Here is a 10056-nt window from a genome sequence, read left to right as displayed (position 1 = left end):
CTTCCCCGACCTCATATACTAGCCATTCGATGTTTGAAAATTTCAAAATTAAAGTTTTTGTTCGTCACAAGTGATCCAACCATGCACCACTTATAATCGGTCTTTTCTCCTCAGGTGTCTGTCGTCTCAAACTCGAACCCATCGCCGACAATCTTCAATTGCTGGAACTGATCTTCCATCGCCTTTTAGTAAATTAAATTTTCTGATCAAACAAAAAAAAGAAAACCAAACACAGCAAGGTCCCCAACGTACTAGCTTATTCAATTGTCAATTAGGTTATAAAGGATTTTTTATTTTATTAGTTATGGAATCTCTGATCTGTATCCTATCTCATTTGTAAATTGCATCCCTTCATACTATTCATCCTTGTCCAATTATTATTGCTACAAAATCCAATATTATCTAATCCTTGTCTATTATATATCATAAACAGCAACCACCACACTCAATACACGAACTAAACAAACAGCGATGGACGCACCAAACCACGGAACAAACACCAAACAAACACTCTCAATACACAAACAAACAGTCGGTGATGGACAGATCCCTAAGAACGGAATATTACAGATCCGGCAGTCGGCCACGAACAGGCAGCGGCACCGGCGACGATCTCGACCAGATTATCTCAAAACAGACCCAATGTCAATCTAAAGTAAAATAACCACAAAACAAATCCAGCATCAATCAGAAACAACCACAAAGCAGACGGCAACGGCGGCGGCGGCGACGGCGGCGAGAGGAAGAAACCTAACCAGAGGCCGAAAAAAAAACTCTCAAAAGGAGTAGACTCTCAACAAGAGCATGAAATCAGCAATAGATCCGACACAGGCGGCGACGACGAGAGGAAAATCTTCATCAGACAGCAGCAGTGGTGAGAAGAAGGGCGGCGGCGGTGGTGAGAAGAAGGAAACCTAGCAGATCGTCATCGCCTCTTCTAACACAGATGGAGGACAATGGCGGTGGTGAGAAGAAAGGCGGCGGTGGTGGTGAGAAGCATGAACCCTAGCAGATCTCTTTTATCGCCATCTCCCTAGCAGAGAGGATTGCTTTTTAACATCTATCTAATCTAATGACTCTAAATACACTATTTTATTATCTCTATAAATTAATAATTTTTTAAATACATATATGCCGAGTATATATAGATATATACTTAGAATAATTTAGCAAAATATGACTCTACAGTTGATAACTTGTGGAAAAATCTTTGATCGGAGCACTTCCCTATGAGGCGTCGTTGGGATCGGCCGGGGACACTCCGATGCCAAAGTCAGTAATATTTCTGAGAATAAACTGTAAGCACAAAAGTAGAGAATCAGTAAGTGTACCTTTGATCATAGGAAGCTGGGGTATTTATATAAGTTTCTGTAACCTTCAGCATTAATGGGGAAGCAGGTGAAGAGTCATGTCCTTACTCATCTTTAATTGCTATCAATTCTCCATTAATCCCGGCATTTAGCATTGAAACCATCAGAGTTGAGGTATTCGAACAGTCAAGTCTTTATTCTCCTTTAATGGCTATTAATTGCCATTTAATTGTATTTATTCCCATTCATGGATGGTAATAAAGGCGCCTTTTGGTATTCTTGGATCCGTCAAGGCGTATGTACGCTCTCCTTGAGAACAATGGCGGGTCTCCATTACTCGCTCTCATCGGGCGTATCTCGTTATGGCGTATCTCGCCATGGTCCACGTGGTGTGGCATAATGCTAGAAACTCCTTCCTTTTCCTCATTATTTGCATATTCACCCCTGCATTAATTATCATTAATTCCACATTAATCATGCATAAATATCTCTTTTAGAAGAAATAATGGTTTGTCATTATCTCTATTAATTTTCCCTTATTCCTTATTCAAGAATAATTTAGGTTGTTATCAGAAGCCCCCCCTAAAGGTATAAAAAGCTCTTTAGGGCTGTCTAAATGGTGTTTTATTTTTCTATCTTGGAGGAAAGTGGACCCGCCCTAGATGGGGGATCATATATGGAAATGATACGCCTTTTGGGGCTTCCTTATGCGGGATCTTATGAACAAGATCCTCCCTATGTGGGATCATATATGGATATGATGCACTTTTAGGGGTTTTTGCTTCCTTGTGGATAGGTGGCCAACCGTATCCATTGTTATCCTATAGGGGCTTCTTGAGAGTTATATTTCCTTTAGAAAGGGAATAACCCGCCCTTTATGGGACCATTTGTTCCTACGGCATAGGATTATGATTCGCCTTAGGGACTTCTTTTGTTCAGTTCTGCCATATTGAGGAGAATGACCCGCACTTAGGGATCAGTAAGAATGATCAGCCATTTAGGGACTTTTGTGCATTTTGTGGAGGCGAGACTTTGTTATTTCTACGATGAAGATGCGAATTCATTACTTTGATGAAAACGAGACTTCATTGTTTGGATAAAGACGAGATTTTATTAATTGGATGAAGACGAGGCTTCATGAATTGGATGAAGACGAGGCTTCATGAATTGGATGAAGACGAGGCTTCATTATTTGGAGATGAAGACGGGGCTTCATTAGTTGGATGAACCCTTTGCTTTCCAGAACTATTTTTACTAATGCATTATATCTTTTAGCAAGTAATTTTCTAGAATCTGGTTTAGGATTTCTCTAATTGTTTAGGGTAGGTGGCCAGCCGTACCCCAATGTGTGAACCTTTGTGAAGGTTTAGAAGCTTTTATTCCTGGTGAGGAAGTTAAGATGCCTTAGGCGATTGATTTGCTTCCTATCTTTGAGGTGAATCGATCCGCCGCTAGGTCTTGAGACTCTTCTTTGGGAAGAGTATTTGAGAGTGTAAAGTTCTCACGTCTGAGAAATGTTTTAACTCTGTCTCTGACGGCAATCAATTGTTTCCTATCTTTGAGGTAGATCGATCCGCCGCTGAGATTATTGTCCGATTGTTTGTAAAACTTAAGTACAATTGTTTTAATCCTTATGGTCGCCATTTACTTTTACGTTTGCGTAAGTAAATATATAAGTTTGTAGGATTTAATATGGAGTAGGTGGCCAGCCATACTCCGTTGTGTGAACCTTTGTGAAGGTTTGAAGCTGTTCTATTCCTTCTAGAGGAAGTAAAGCTGCTTAGGGGATCAACTTGCTACCTATCTTTGAGGTGAAGTGATCCGCCCGTAGGACTTGTGAACCCTTCTTTGGGAAGGGAGTGAGAGAGTGTAAAGTCCTTGCGTCCAAGGAATGTTTTAACTCTTTCTCGAATGGTGATCATCTAAAGATGGATCCGCCCATGAGAGTGTTCTCCTATCTTTGAGGAGAAAGTTGAGGGTGTAATGATCTCATGTTTGAGACGATTTTAACCCGCTTTTGATGGTGGTCAATCCTTTTCCTATCTTTGAGGAGAGAGTTGAGCTCATTTGAAAGCTCCTGAGGGTCTGCGCTTCTTATCTTTATGGAAAGGGGATCCGCCCGTGATGGGATCAATTGTCTTATATTTGAGGTAATTGATCCACCTGTGGAACTTTTCATTCGCCAGCCACTGGGCGTATATCAGCACTAAAAGCTAGGCAAATGAATATAAGAAGTATGGCGAGAAAGAATAAATTATAAAATATAGGATACTATAACAGTTTAATGCACATATAAGAATATGTAAAAATACTGATTTTTAGGCCTATGGTTCCGTCTTTTCTGAGCAACTAGAACCGCATCCTCAATGATGTTTAACTTATGAGTAATTACATCTGGGCTTACTCCTATGGGGATCTCATTCTCCTATGCAAATAGGCTTTCAGACTCAATGAGAACTTTCGTAACATCCTCATTGATCTCAGGTTTTAATCCTTTGGCGATCCGCACCTGCTTTCCATCAGCAATAAGGAGTGTTTCTGTGTCGCCCAAAGCTGTAGTGACAAGTTCATCTTCCTCACCTTCGTCATCTTTGAATTGTGGGCGGATCGATAGCGACGCCGAGTAGGTTTCTTGAACCGCCTTTTGGTTCCCGCTAATCATTACTCCTCCTTTGCTGGTGGGAATGTACATTGTCAGACGACGGATGGAAATTAGGGCTGCAACCTCTGGCCCTTGGTCTGGATAGTGTGACCCGTCACTCCAATGATGTCAACAATGGTTGTTTCTATTTGGATCGGATCAACCTTTAGTTTGGCGAATGCACCTTTGGTGATGGCATTGCGAGAACTGCCCGTGTCTTTACTCACTTTATTTTATCTCCCATCCTTGAATTGCCATTGTTACTACCAATGCATCTGCATGTGGAGAGATTACTGGACTTGTTTCTGCAAAAGGAGCAATGGAGGGATGTTTTATCCAAAACAGATATTTTTGCTTTTTCCACGGGTGGCTGATACACTGGTCCATCTGCTATGACATTAATGACACTTTTGAATTTATTTTTGGGATCTGTCTTCTGCTTGTCATCTTGTTATTTGTTATTCTGGACAAAGCTATCTAGTTTGCCAGCTCCCAGCAAGCTTCAGTGTGGTGGCCAACCTGTAGTACGCTTTGGCGTTTCTTCCAACAGTTACATGCTCCCCTCCTTTGGGTTCGGGATATGTAATGTCCCGTTTATATTGACTCTTCTCCTTTATATTGTGGCAAGTTGGAAGCTTTAAACATTCTGTCCGCCTCGTACCTCAAGATCTGTGCTGTGAATGGCGAATTCCTATTAACTGGATGGCATATCTTTCTGCATTGTTCTCTTGTCTATCTAGAGCGGTATGCCCTCGTCTTTCAATCTCATCATCCGTGTGTTCAATGTTGAATCGTGATGGTAAATCCGGCTCTTGATCTTGATATCAATCATGTTGAGGTTATACTTGGAGCTATGGTTTAACGCGGATGGATGTTGTCACAACCGTGGGAGCCATTTTATCTAGCTTCGAATATCTTGTCTCCGCATCCTTCAACATTTTGCTAACATAATAGATGGAGAACTGCTGACCTTCTTCTTCTTGAATAACCACGGTGCATATAGCTTTATCCATGACAGATTGATACAAATGCAGGTCTCCCCTTCAGATTGGTCTGCTCATCAAAGGTGGTTCTGCTAGGAATTGTTTTATACCTTGATATGCTTGTTGACAATCTTTCTAGTATGATGATCCGCCCGTTCAACCTCTGGATCTTTCTCACCCATTGTGGGGTTTTCATTTAGGCGCTCTTTTCACCTTTTTCCTCGCATGGCTTTTATTTAGGCGCTCTTTTCACCTTTTTCCTCGCAAGGCTTTTATTTTATCTGGATTTGCTCTAACTCCTTTTTGGCCAATGACATAGTCAAGGAATTTTTCTGAAGTGACTCTGCATATACACTTCTTTGGATTGAGCTTTATTTTTCATATCAGTGTTTGCACTGGTTGTAGTATTAACAACTCCCTTGTACCTGTGGGTTAGCACTGAAAGAACTCCAGAAGTGGGGCATATTCTGTCCATTATTAAAAGATTGTGGTAAGTCATAAAAGCTATATTCACTTACCTTGGGGATCAATGGCTTGATCCATGGAACATACTTCATAGCAAAAGAATGTTTGCATTTGCCTTGTTGGCAAATATCATGTATGATGCAATTCTCTTTATGGAATTTTTAATTCATCTTGGAATCAACTTAATAATTCATTCGCGTTGGTCCCTGACTCTAGAATGAACTTAGTCAAAGGATAAAACCGAGTAAATATTATATGTCAAACAAATTCATAATAGAATTTTAATCGTGCTTGTTTTAATAATAATATCACGTATAACAGTCATAACCATAAAGATTGCTACTGCACATGAATATCATAATGAATTCTTAATAAATAACCATAATGAGAATGGTTTAAGAATAATGTCCTTTTGTATTTCAATGCACATTAATATCCAAGATAGCATACTTATTTTAAACGTCATAAAAGTTATGACATTCTATATTGGGTAAGATATCTTACATAGTTGCTATTTACTTGCAATTAATATTGTGCATCCATACATTAATGGCATTCAGAGATCATTAAAGCCTCATTTGAATGAGGTGTAATTAAAGAAAGGTAAGTGATGATTTAATAATATAGTTATATATAAAATTACTCTTATATTATTTCATTTGTACGAATAAAATAAAAGAGAAATGGTAATTTTGGAAGAAAAATACATGTACCATGATTCTCCTCCAATTTGGAGTGTAAGGAAAATTACTCAAAATCCACTCTCACCTACCTTCACATACAATCCTCCAATTTTTAAGGAATTCTCATGTATATCTTAAGAATTTCGCATAAATTAATGTTCTGATCCGAAACCGACATTTGCACTATTTTGTAGTTAGCTCAGGACATGAAAGTTTTGTTTATCCAATTTGGTAATTCATCAACCCATAATGGCCTTAATAGTTAGGGACAATTACATGATAATTACAAATAGACGCAATATTTTCAAGTCTCTTGTGTTGGTAACAGAAATTCTAACAATGTCAAATAAACAGTTTTTATATGAATAGACACATCTTTATAAAAAAAAGGGAATGAAATAACTGTTTGACAAAACAATATTCAAAAATATGAATTTCTGATATTAAAAGTACTATATAGGAGAAAAGCCATATATAGATGGTGAATTGTACAAAAAACCAAATATGATTTTTTTTTGTAATTTCTTCTAATAGTTATATGCATGTTCATCCAAAAGACTAATCAGATCTAAATCATTTGTAATTACATGAGCCATTTTATGATATTTTAATATCAAATGACAAAATCACATTGAATGGATGATTTTTTTTGTAAATCCCAAGATTACGGGTCTTATACATGCGTTTGTACTAATTAAATGATAATATCATATTACACTTGTCATGCATAAAAATATGAGGGCATAGTAAGCATGCAAGATTTAATGAAAGATTTGTGTTTATGACTTCATCTTTCACAGTTTATTAGATTTATCATAATAACATGTAATGATATTCATAGCACTTTATAAGAGTGAAGGATCTCAATTTTCTTTAATTAAAAATGGAATAAGAAAGGGGAGGAAACTTATCTTTTTCATCATAAAATTCCAGATTTAATGTAGAAAACTCTTTCCCACCAATATATGAAGAACTGTATATTTGGATAGATTTGTTGTACTGATTGAGCCAAAGTTTGAGATTGTGATTTCTATTCCGTTGACTCCATTGTTTTGTTCTTTGTGAAACTCTATACAATCAAGATTTTGTGATCTTCTGTTTGTTAGAGATCCACGTTCACCGCACCAATTGATAACTTGTGGAAAAATCCTTGATCGGAGCACTTCCCTGTGAGGCGCCGTTGGGATCGGCCGGGGACACTCCGATGCCAAAGTCAGTAATATTTCTGAGAATAAACTGTAAGCACAAAAGTAGAGAATCAGTAAGTGTACCTTTGATCATAGGAAGCTGGGGTATTTATATAGGTTTTTGTAACCTTCAGCATTAATGGGGAAGCAGGTGAAGAGTCATGTCCTTAGTCATCTTTAATTGCTATCAATTCTCCATTAATCCCAGCATTTAGCATTGAAACCATCAGAGTTGAGGTATTCGAACAGTCAAGTCTTTATTCTCCTTTAATGGCTATTAATTGTCATTTAATTGTATTTATTCCCATTCATGGATGGTAATAAAGGCGCCTTTTGGTATTCTTGGATCCGTCAAGGCGTATGTACGCTCTCATTGAGAACAATGGCGGGTCTCCATTACTCGCTCTCATCAGGCGTATCTCGTTATGGCGTATCTCGCCATGGTCCACGTGGTGTGGTATAATGCTAGAAACTCCTTCCTTTTCCTCATTATTTGCATATTCACCCCTGCATTAATTATCATTAATTCCACATTAATCATGCATAAATATCTCTTTTAGAAGAAATAATGGTTTGTCATTATCTCTATTAATTTTCCCTTATTCCTTATTCAAGAATAATTTGGGTTGTTATCAACAGTACTTTTTTTTTTTTGAAATTTAAATCTAGTTGAATTTTATCTCTAATTATTCTCACTGCATTCAAAAGTTTTGGTGTACCATTGTCAAATTGTAACAAAAAATTTTGTAAAAAATGGTTGATGCTATAATTGCTTCATTTCTTATGATCGGTTTCAACATTATAAATTAATAATTATTAATTTATGGGATAAGGTACCAAAATGGGCCTAAGGTTTTTGGGGAAGTACCAATTTAGGCTCAACGTTCAAAATAGCACCAATATAAGCTTAATGTTTACAACATAATATCAATTTAGGCTTAACGTTTACAATATAGCATCAATTTAAGCCAAAATAGCACCAATATAGGCTTAACGTTTACAAAATAATACGAATTTAAGCTTAACGTTTACAAAATATATACAATTTAAACTAAACGTTATAATTAAATTAATAATATTATATTTTTTCCCATTAACTTTATATGTCATCTTTTTATTTAGTTTTATTTTCTTATTTATTATAATATAATTAATTAGTATTCTTGTTCATTAAAACCTTATATTTGTTTTTCATCGACCATTCCATGACTCCTAAATTCCATGGCTCATGTAATATATACAAATTAAAAATAATTGAATATCCACAATATTTCGAAATTTAATAGTCATGGAATCGTTGATGAAAAACAAATATAAGGTTTTAATAGGCAAATTACTAATTAACTGTATTATAATAAATAAGAAAATAGAAATAAATAAAAAGATAACATATAAAGTTAATAGTAAAACAATATAATATAGTTAATTTAATTGTGATGTTTAGCTTAAATTGGATATATTTTGTAAACGTTAAGCTTAAATTTATATTATTTTGTAAACGTTAAGCCTATATTGGTGCTATTTTGTACGTGAGGCTTAAATTGATGCTATATTGTAAACGTTAAGCTTAAATTGATATTATGTTATAAACATTAAGCCTATTTTGGTGCTATTTTGAACGTTAAGCTTAAATTGGTATTTTCCTAAAAACCTTAGACCTATTTTTGTATCTTATTCCTTAATTTATTGATTAATATCTTTACGTACCATTATTAATTTATAGACATAATTAATGTTGTGGATTACTAAACTCAGCCATGAATTCCCACCCCTAGTCCCATGAAAAGACCAAACTACCCTTTACCTAAAATTTGAAAAAACACAAAACCTCTCAAATACCCTACACACTCTTTGATCAAATCCGGACTAATTTGTGAACCAAAACATGGAGTGTAACAACAACCGTAAAGGGAAAGCGAAAATAATAAGATTTACCGTTTTTGTTTTTTGATTTAAACTTAAAAATTGAATCTGTGGGTGATTTTTTAAAAACGCCGGAATCGCAGTCGGGCGTATGAACATCACGCCCGACCTACGGTTCCGGCGTATGAATATCACGCCCGACCTGTGGTTCGGGCGTGAGGCTATCACGCCCGACCTATGGTTCGGGCGTGATGTTCATACGCCCGCACCATAGGTCGGGCGTGATGTTCATACGCCCGACCTATGGTTCGGACGTGATGTTCATACGCCCGAGGGGTTTTAATTAATTTAATTAATTTTTTGTAATTTTTAGTTTGTTTAATTTAGTTTAACTAAATTTTTATGTTGTAAATTTTATTTTGTTTAATTTAGTTTAACTAAATCTTTATTTTGTTAATTTTAGTTAAATTTTTATTTTGTTAATTCAGGTATTTACGGGTTAAATTCAATAGCGGACTAATTTTTTTACGGGTTTAATTCAACAGCGGACTAATTTTTTTTACGTAACAGGTATTTACGGATTTAATTCAATAGCGGACTAGCTATTTTTTTTGCTCTCCCGACACGCGGACGTGTACCTATCACGCCTCACCTTGTGGTCGGGCGTGATAGCCCCACGTCTCACCGTGTGGTCGGGCGTGTAGCGATCACGCCCGACCACACGGTGAGGCGTGGGGCTATCACGCCCGACCACAAGGTGAGGCGTGATAGGCACACGCCCGCGTGTCGGGAGAGCAAAAAAAATAGCTTTTTCCTCCCCAAAACCCATGAAAGGGTATTTTCGTCCTTTCAAGGGGCTAGGGGTGGGAATTTGGGACTCGGTTTAACAACACCCTTAATGTTTTACTGTAGATGTATTTAATT

This window comes from Euphorbia lathyris, chromosome 10, assembly GCF_963576675.1.
Source record: "Euphorbia lathyris chromosome 10, ddEupLath1.1, whole genome shotgun sequence".
Classification (NCBI taxonomy): Eukaryota; Viridiplantae; Streptophyta; class Magnoliopsida; order Malpighiales; family Euphorbiaceae; genus Euphorbia; species Euphorbia lathyris.
Note: the sequence above shows the minus strand (reverse complement) of the source record.